General features: G+C 38.2%; 1 pseudogene; it reads left to right on the top strand.

Moving 5' to 3' along the window:
- The first annotated feature begins 649 nt into the window (after positions 1-649).
- LOC125873733 (EIN3-binding F-box protein 1-like) lies at positions 650-9983 on the top strand (annotated as a pseudogene).
- The last annotated feature ends 370 nt before the right edge of the window (positions 9984-10353 follow it).

The raw sequence follows: 10353 nt of genomic DNA, 5'->3' as shown, positions 1-10353 counted from the left end.
ACTAAAAAAGGTATTCGACGTGATGCATGTTGTTGATACTGAGAGAGTTGAGCTAGGTGCATACCAGATGAAGAATGTTGCTAGGACCTGGTTTGATCAATGGAAAGGGGGTAGAGTTGAGGATGCACAACCTGCGAGTTGGGCCTGTTTTGAGGAAGCTTTGTTGGGGCGTTTCTTTCCCCGGGACCTGAAAGAGGCCAAGGTATGTGAGTTCCTCACACTTTAGCAGGATTCTCTAAGTGTTCATGAATATGGGTTGAAGTTCACACAACTATCCTGTTATGCTCCAGAGATGGTTAAGGACATGAGAAGTAGAATGAACTTGTTCATTAATGGGTTGGGCCGTTTATCAAGAAAAGAGAGCCGGGCAGCAATGCTTAGTGGGGACATGGAAATTTTGAGGTTGATGGTCTATGTGTAGCAGGTAAAGGAAGAGAATCTTAGAGATAGAGAGGAGTTCAAGAATAAGAAAGTGAAGACAAGAAATGAGTCTGGGCAGTAGCAGGGTAGTGTGAATCGTTCGTTCTTTCAGAAGTAAAAGGGGCCTGCACCATCTTCTGCTAGTGCACCTGCTCCTAAGAACAAAGGTGAGTATAATGGCCAGAATTCACAGAACTTCAGAGCTAGACCAACACAGTCTCAAGGTAGTATGGAACAAGATAATAGTTGGGCTCCTGTATGTGGTAAATGTGGTAGAAACCACTCAGGTAAGTGTCGTGATGGCCAGACAGGTTGTTTCAAGTGTGGGCAAGAGGGACACTTCATGAAAGAGTGTCTTAAGAATAAGCAAGGTAGTGGAAATCTAGGCAATAGAGTCCAGTTTTCATCAGTTGCTCAACTAGACAGGGCTGCACCTAGAGGAGCTATTTCCGGTACTGGTGGAGGAGCAAACCACCTCTATGCAATCACTAGTCGCCAAAAGCAAGAGAACTCTCCAGATGTTATCACTGGTATGATCAAAGTCTTTACTTTTGATGTTTATGCTTTGCTAGACCCAGGAGCAAGTTTATCTTTTGTAACCCCTTATGTTGCAAATAAGTTTGAAGTTATTCCTGAGAAACTTTGTGAACCCTTCTGTGTTTTTACACTTGTTGGAGAGTCTATTCTAGCTGAGCGAGTCTATCGTGATTGTACCATTTCCATCAATCACAAAGACACCATGGCTGATTTAGTTGAGCTAGACATGGTGGATTTTGATGTCATTCTAGGTATGGACTAGCTTCAGGCTTATTATGTATCACTAAATTGTAGAACTCGATTTGTTATGTTTCAGATTGCTAATAGGCCAGTCATAGACTGGAGTAGTGGCTCAATAGTGCCTAAGGGTCATTTCATTTCATACCTTAAGGTGTGAAAGTTAGTTTCGAAGGGTTGTATCTATCACTTAGTCCGAGTTAATGACTCAAGTATTGAGGTGCCTCCCATTCAGTCAGTGCCTATAGTAAAAGAGTTTCCAGAAGTCTTTTCTAATGACCTACCCGGAGTCCCTCCTGAGAGAGAAATAGACTTTGGTATTGACATCATTCCAGATACTCGTCCTATCTCTATTCCGCCATACAAAATGGCACTAGCTGAGTTAAAAGAGCAGTTAAATGATCTATTAGATAAGCGTTTCATTCGACAAAGTGTCTGACCTTGGGGCGCTCCGGTCTTGTTTATGAGAAATAAAGATGGTTCCTTTAGGATATGTATAGATTACCGTCAGTTGAACAAGGTTACCATAAAAAATAAGTATCCTCTTACTAGAATTGATGATCTTTTTGATCAGCTTCATGGTGCTTCTTGTTTCTTTGACCTCAGATCAGGCTATCATCAATTAAGAGTAAGGGAATGTGATATTCCAAACACAGCTTTTAGAACCAGATATGGTCATTATTAGTTTTTGGTCCTATCCTTTGGTTTGACCAATGCACCAGCAACGCTCATGGATCTTATGAATAGAGTCTTCAAACTTTATTTAAATATGTTTGTTATCGTCCTCATTGATGACATACTAATCTATTCAAGGAATGAAGAAGACCATGCAAGCCATCTCAAAATAGTTCTCCATACTTTGAAAGATAAGGAGTTGTATGCCAAGTTCTCTAAGTGTGAGTTTTAACTTGAGTCTATGGCATTTTTAGGACATATTGTATCTGGACAAGGAATTAAAGTCGATACTCAGAAAATTGAGGCAATTCAAAATTGGCCTAGATCCACATCTCCAACTGATATTAGGAGTTTCTTGGGTTTGGCTAGCTTTTATAGAAGGTTTGTAGAGGGGTTCTCGTCTATTTCATCTCCTTTGACCAAGTTGACTCAGAAGGCAGTGAAATTTCAATGGTCTGAAGCTTGTGAAAAAAGCTTTCAGGAATTGAAAGAAGGGTTGACTACTGCCCCAGTTTTGACCTTACCAGAAGGTACTCAAGGTTTTGTGGTGTATTGTGATGCATCTAGAGTTGGTTTGGGGTGTGTCTTAATGCAGAATGACAAAATTATAGCTTATGCCTCCAGACAGTTGAAAGTTCATGAGAAGAATTATCCAACCCATGATCTAGAGTTGGCTGCTGTAGTTTTCTCTTTGAAGATATGACGCCATTATTTGTATGGTGTTCATATGGATGTGTTCACCGATCACAAGAGCCTTCAATATGTGTTAATTCAGAAAGAGCTTAATATCAGACAGAGAAAGTGGTTAGAGTTACTCAAGGACTACGACATGAGTATTCTTTACTACCCAGGTAAGGATAATGTTGTTGCTGATTTCTCAAGCAGGTTGTCTATGGGTAGCACCGCCCATGTTGAAGAAGGAAGGAAAGAGTTAGCAAAAGATGTGCACAGACTGGCACACCTGAGAGTTAGACTTATGGATTCAACAGAAGGAGGTATAGTGGTGACGAATGGGGCTGAGTCATCATTAGTGTCAGAAGTAAAAGGTAAGCATTACCAATACCCCATTTTGCTTGAATTGAAGGAAAATCTTCATCGGCAAAAAAGTATTTTCTTTTGAACAAGGGGGAGATGGTGTATTGAGATATCAAGGTAGGTTGTGTGTACCAATGATGGATGGACTCTAAGAAAGGATCATGGAGGAATCTCATAGCTCCAAATATTTCATTTAGCCGGGTTCCACATAGATGTATCGTTATTTGAAAGAAGTGTATTGGTGGAATAATATAAAGAAGAGCATTGCATAATTTGTTGCCAAGTGTCCAAATTGCCGGCAAGTTAAAGTAGAGCACCAAAGGCCCGGTGGTTTTGCATAGAAAATAGAACTTCCGGAATGGAAGTGGGAGATGATTAATATGGATTTCATCCACGGCTTGCCAAGGTCTCATAGACAACATGATTCTATTTGGGTGATCGTCGCCAGAATGACAAAATCAGCCCATTTTTTGCCGGTAAAGACTACCCATTCAGCAGAAGATTATGCCAGGTTATTTAATCAAGAGATGGTAAAACTTCATGGAGTTCCAATCTCCATTATTTTAGATAGAGGTGAACAAGTTACTGCACAATTCTAGAAATCTTTTCAGAAAGGTTTGGGTTCAAAGGTGAACTTAAGTACTGCCTTTCATCTTCAGACTGACGGACAAGCAGAGCGCACTATTCATACATTAGAAGATATGTTGAGGGCTTGTGTGATTGATTTCAAAAGGGAATTGGAATGATTACCTACCTCTCATTGAGTTTGCTTACAACAACAGTTATCACTCGAGCATCCAAATGGCTCCTTATGAAGCTCTTTATGGGAGAAGATGCAGATCTCCTATTGGATGGTTTGAAATTGGTGAAGCAGGGTAGATAGGACCAGATTTAGTTCATCAAGTTATGGAGAAGGTGAAAGTAATTCAAGAGTGATTGAAAACAGCACAGAGTCGTCGGAAATCCTACACTGATGTTAGGAGAAGGGCCTTAGAGTTCGAGGTAGATGAATGGGTATATTTAAAAGTTTCAGCAATGAAGTATGTTATAAGGTTTGGTAAGAAGGGTAAGCTTAGTCCTCGGTATATTGGACCTTATAGAATAGCCAAGAAGATTGGCAATGTAACTTATGAGTTGGAGCTACCACAAGAATTAGCAGCGGTTCATCCGGTGTTTCACATCTCCATGTTGAAGAAGTGCATGGGTGATCCTTCATTGATCATAGAAACTGAAAATATAGAGATCAAGGATAGCTTATCTTATGAGGAGATTCCGGTTCAGAATCTAGATCACCAAGTTCGCAAGTTGAGAACAAAGGAGATTGTGTCAGTCAAAGTCCTTCGGAGGAACAAATTTGTTGAAGAAGCAACTTGAGAAGTTGAAGAGGACATGAAGAAGAGATATCCACATCTTTTTGAAACCGGAGAAAATGCAGACTAAAGTACTAATTTTCTTCTTAGTAGTATCTAAATTATGGGTGAGCATATTCTTTGTTTGAAATTGCTTTTGGGATGTTTGAACTTGATGTTACCACCCTTAGCTTAGTAAGAGTAAAATCTCGTATGAGGACGAATGTTCCCAAGGGGGAGATATTGTAACATCTCGCAACTAGAAAGAACTAGAAAGAAGTTTAAAATCTGGAAATAGGTATTTTTGGAAAGTATAAGGAAATATGGAAAATTTTAAGTAAGTTAATGTGAGTTTTCGGTCAACTTCAAACGACCATAACTCCTAGCTCAGAAAAATTTACACGATTCCTAGTTTGTATGAGTGAGTTATGCTCTTTGGAAGTTGGGGTGTTCGAATAAAAAAATGCCCAATCTGAATTTTTGAAGGGTAGTTTGGTCTTTTCCTTACCCAATTAATTATATCCATTTTTAATAAAATAGTTGAGGTCAAAACTGAGTTAGTTCAGTTTATACTTTTGAGAAATAGTGTTAGGGCTTTTGGAGAAAGAACACAAGAGAAAGGAGAAGAGGAAAAGCAAGATTAGCCTAGAACGATCGATTTCGGTTGCAGATTAGCCAAGGATTTGACCCTACAATGTATGTGAATGTCTCATAATGTTGGGTTCATTCACCCACGCGCCAAACATGTTAAGTTCAGTGAATTTTGTCCTGAAAGAGTTTGAAAGTTGATGTTCTAGACATGAATTCTTGAATTTGAATGTTGTTTTTAAATTGGGATGTTTCTAAGTTCATTACGTCACATTATAGAGTTGTTTCGAGTTAGGTTCTTAAGTAGTTTTGCTGGGTATCTGTATCTAAAAGTAATTTGAGAAAAAAAATCGAGTTTGGGTGAATTGGGGCTGTAAAACGAAGAAGAGGGTGCCCGCGCGTCGCGCACCTAGTTCCCTGATTTAAAGTTTCAGCTTCGCGTCCTGGAGCTGACACGAGGTGCAGTTCCTCAAAACACGTTGTAGGAACTAAAATTTAATTATGCTTCCGCGTCGCAGACCCACCTTCAAATCTTGATTTTTGGTCTTTTCTCATGTTTAGCTATCTAAAATCATACCTAAATAATATGATATCTTTCCAAACACCAATCATAATCCTTGAATCCATAATTTAATTCAAGGATCAGTTAAGAGTCAAGTCAAGAGGAGTTAAGATCAAAGTCAAGAGTCAAATAAGGGAAGTTCATTTCAAGTTTTCATAAGTCTTTTACAAATGTTTTAACTTTGTTTTAAGACTTAAGTTTAGATGTTGAATAAAGAGTTAGAGCAAAGTCAATTTTCTTTAAAATGATATATGAGAACTAAGTATTCGCAAGAGTAAATGTTTTCACATTTAAGATGAGAGGAAACTGAGATTTTCAAAAGAGTTTTGAACAGCAAAAGGGAACATTGATTCCAAGAGAGCCTTTTAAGCAAAGTTTGACCAATTATCTCAAACCAGAGAAGAAGTTGTTTTAAAAACATATGAGCTAAGTATATTTTGTGAGTAGTATTGAGCACCGATATGGGGACGTGAGTTCATATTAACTCAAGCCCCCATAAAGCATGTAGCCATCATGGGCAGAAAAAGGATCACACTTTTTAGATGATTCCTTAGTGCTTTTTAGCATAGACTAGTGGATCCACTAAGTAGCTGAGGCTCTATACCGATGGCAAGGTATAGGACGGTCCTTGGCAACGTGAGGTAAATCGTTGTACCATCACTTAGGCTCATAGTGATGGTTGTTGGTTAGAGAATCTCCCACATAAGTTATATTACTTTCTAAATGAGTAAAGTTAAGTTTGTTATTACTTTATCTTTAACGAACTAAGGTTGTTTTCAGTTGTTTTATAAGCTTTATATATATATATATATATATATATATATCGCATGTGTTTTACTGCTTTATATTGAGTTGAGTATCAATGAGTTGAGAAGAGCCAGGTAGGTGTTTCTTTCATAATCTCTTTCGAGCCTATGTTTGTTAGCATTCCAACTCACATACTCGTACATTCAATGTACTGATGCCAGTTGGCTTGCATATTATTATGATGCAGATGCAGGTAAACAGGATTAGCACCCAGCGCCTCGTTGGTCCAGCTTGAGCATTCAGAGTCTTTTGGTGAGCCTCTTTGTATTTCAGAGGACTCCTTTATTTGATTTCTAGACTTTGAGATGTTAGGATGATCGGGGGTCCTGTCCGGACATCCCTCTTTGTTGTAGAGGTTTCATAGACAGTTAGTAGTTCAGTAGTCTTTTAATTATCATTCTTATGTTAAAGACTTGAGTTGCCAATTTTGGCCAAGTTGAATGTTTAATCTTTTAAACATTTTCATTATTTTATTATTCATCTAAGTTAAGTTCATTGATCATTATAGATATGAATATTGTCTTCCGGTGAGTTAAGTAAGCCAGTCCAAGGGTTCTCTTGGGGCCATCAATGGTCTTCGAGTGCCAGTCCCGCCCAGGGTGTAGCCTCGGGGCGTGACAAGAGATCTCTAATACATCTAAGAGAATCACTCTACTGATTCTCTACTCTTCTAATGTATTTTACTATGATTTTAGGATGACTTCAACAATGAAGAATCACCATCCTTTTGTAGGTGGTCAAACGTAGGCTCCAAGCACAAAGAAAAGAAATACAAAATTTGTCTTCTACAAATGTTAGCTTGCTCTCAAAGTTTAATTCCTATCCAAGTAAATTGGCACATGGATTTTTCTTCAATTGGGCTTGACCCCACTAGGACCAAACCCGCTTTTTCAGTCTCCACCTTGGTTTGCTGTTTGAGCATGTGTATGAATCCGATAACCAACTTGTGACCTGACCTCGACTCTCTACCCAAAACCAGATTCTAACACCTGACTCACATCACCACCCCAACACACAACCTAGAATTCGACCTTGAATGCCTACCTAGGATTTGACACCCAAATAGAAGATCAACCCAGAGCAAATTTTAGACTCGAGAGTTGGGTCTTGCATAAAGGTCATGAGTTGGGTCCCAAATTGACAATCATGAGTCAGATTCCAAACTAGTATCGAGAATTGGTAACATGGATTCGATTTAGGTTGGTTGAGGTGTTGGGTTAGGATTGCAACCATCTACAAGCAGTGAAACTCATTAGATCATCATTTTTCAAAGAATTGTAGAAAATCATTAAAGTTCTTAAAATTTAACAAACATGTGAGTACTTACAAATTCGAAAAACTTCGAATCGAAATGACAAGAAAATTATATGAAGACTACAAAAATTGGATATCCTTCCTTATATATAGTAGTAATTAAAAAAAATTATTTTCCAAATTTGCAATTCTAATCCAACTCATGACTGGTAATAAATCACACTTCATTATATAAAAAAAATATTTTTTTTAATGATCATCAAATAATGTAACTTAGAAACTGATGGAGTGAGTTAAAAACTTTTTCTACATTTTTTTCCAGCTACAGAGTAGAATATACCTCTTAGAAAAATTGTTTCTAACCCGAAAAATAATTTTGATTATTGATTCAGGACCCAACCCCAATTCCGAACCTGAACACAATGTTATGATCAATTTGGTATCCCACCCTGACACCTGACCAAGGACTTGACCCCGATTCTTGTTTAGGGACCCGATATTGAATTAAGACCTGATTTTGACCCCGACACACAAAATGGGATACAATCCCAACACCCGACCTAGGCACCCTAACACGTGACCCAACACCCAAACTGCAACCCCACATCGTAATTATCGATTCTCGATACTAATTTGAAAAATTGGTAACTAGAGTCTCTGCTTGTAGATGGTTGCAACCCTAACCAAAGTTGAGGTGTTAGTTGAAAATGAGTTTTAGAAAATGTTTTTCTTATTATTTTTGGAGTTAAGTAATTTTCCTTAATTTTGAGAAAATATGATTATTTGGAAACTATTTTCAAAAACATTGAAGTCAACCAACCATGAAAAATATGGAAATCGCACTAAACGCAAAGCTTGTGTCTTTATCTTATTTTTTTTCTCCGTCTTTCAGGTGATAGTTTATATATGATAGTGATAAGAAAACAGATGGATATATCATGTATATAAGTTTCTGTTCCCATCTTTGTCTGATGTATTTAATATTTTGGTTTTCAGAAAATGGTGCTTTTTTCCGAGCTTCATATCCAAGTTCAAGACAATCATCTCTGGTTTTATCACGTGGTCAAAATTGGAATGTAAATTTTCCTTCTAGGGAGAGGATTTGTGCCACTACCGCTTCTCAAAATTTTGAGCAGAGGAATTATCCTTCCATTGAAATTCTTCCTGATGAATGCCTCTTTGAGGTATTCAAACGTCTTCACAGTGGCCAAGAGAGAAGTGTACGTGCTTGTGTTTCCAAGCAATGGATTATGCTTTTAAGCAATATTCGCAAGGATGAGATTGTAGAATCTAATGGTATAGAAGGTGAGGGATATCTTGTCAGGTCCCTTTTTGGCAGGGAAGCCCCAGATGTCAGGCTTGCTGCTATTGCCATTCGAACAACAAATCATGGAGGCTTAGCAAAGTTACCATTCAGGAAACAATCCTTGTCGTGGTGTTATTGATGCTGGTCTCGCGGCTATTACTCGAGATTGCCCTACTCTTAGAGATCTTTCCTTGTGGAATGTTTCTTTTGTTGGTGATAAAGGCTTATCTGAAATAGCTCATGGGTGCCATCTATTAGAGAAGCTTGATCTTTTCCAATGCCCAATAATTACTGACAAGTTTTTGTTGGACATTGCGAAGAACTGTCCCAATATGACCTCTTTAACAATAGATTCTTGTTCAAACATTGGGAATGAGTCGCTCAAAGTTGTGGGTCAATATTGTCCAAACCTGAAAATTGTGGTATTAAAAAATTCTCCACTCATTGGGGATCACGGATTAGCAGTTCTATTTTATTTAGCTGGAAAAGTTTTAACAGAAGTAAGGCTCCAGGGCCTATGCATCAGGGATCTGTCTCTAAGTATACTTTTAAACTTTTGTAGAAAACTAGAGACTCTTTCCTTGGTGAGCTGCATTGGTGTGGAAGACTATCCATTAAATTTGGTGGATTCTTGATATAACTCACTAGTAGCTTTGGCTATTAGCAACTGTCCTGGAGTAGGCAATACTACAATTGATGTAGTAGGTGGACTGTGTCGGAAATTGACTGATATAGATCTGAGTGGTCTTCTTAGAATTACTGACGAGGGGCTCACCCCTCTTGTTCAAAATTATTCTGCTAATTTGGTGAAGTTGAATTTAAGCGGGTGTGTCAATATTACAGACATATCAGTTTCAACCATTGTTAAGCTAACCGGGGGATCTCTGAAGTCTCTGCTCGTAGATGGTTGCATACAAGTTACTGATGCAACATTAGTAGAAATTTTGAAGTCTTGTTGGATGCTTAATGTACTCTATGTTTCTAAGAGTGGAATCACCGATTCAGGGAGTAAATATTGGCCAGTGCTATACAACTTCATTTGTGGATCCTCTCACTGTATGGTTGCCCTTTTGTGTCGGACAATAGCTTACCTTTCTTGCTCGATTTGGTTCAGAACCTTCAGGGCTTGAACATACAGCACTGTCCCGGAATATGCTCTAGAACTATTGATGCACCTGTAGAGAGAAATCCAAGTTGCGATATCCTTTCCTAAGCAGGTTCTCTGAATGGGAGGGACTCCTGTATTTGGGTTTTATCTAGACTCTTCAGCTTCAATTACAGGGAAATAGATAGTTTTCAACATTTACTTTGTGTTAATTTGCATTTGCTAAATTAGTGGAATAGTAAACGGGTATCATTGTTTCTCATTATTGTGGAATAAAGATAAAACGCTAAGTTGGCTTCTCTACTTTACATTCATCAAATTCATTTTTTCTTTCCTAGATAAGAACACAAGTGACAACCCCATACCATGCAAGGTTGTGTGTTTTAAGGGGAAAGAGGAGAATTCCTATTTAACTCTCCTGTTGCATAGTGAGAGTTACGCCAAAAGAGTTCGGACAGACTAAAGTTTTTGCCTGTAA

The sequence above is a fragment of the Solanum stenotomum genome, chromosome 8 (genome assembly GCF_019186545.1).
Source record: "Solanum stenotomum isolate F172 chromosome 8, ASM1918654v1, whole genome shotgun sequence".
Taxonomy (NCBI): Eukaryota; Viridiplantae; Streptophyta; class Magnoliopsida; order Solanales; family Solanaceae; genus Solanum; species Solanum stenotomum.
Note: the sequence above shows the minus strand (reverse complement) of the source record. Positions and strands in the feature narration are given on the sequence as shown.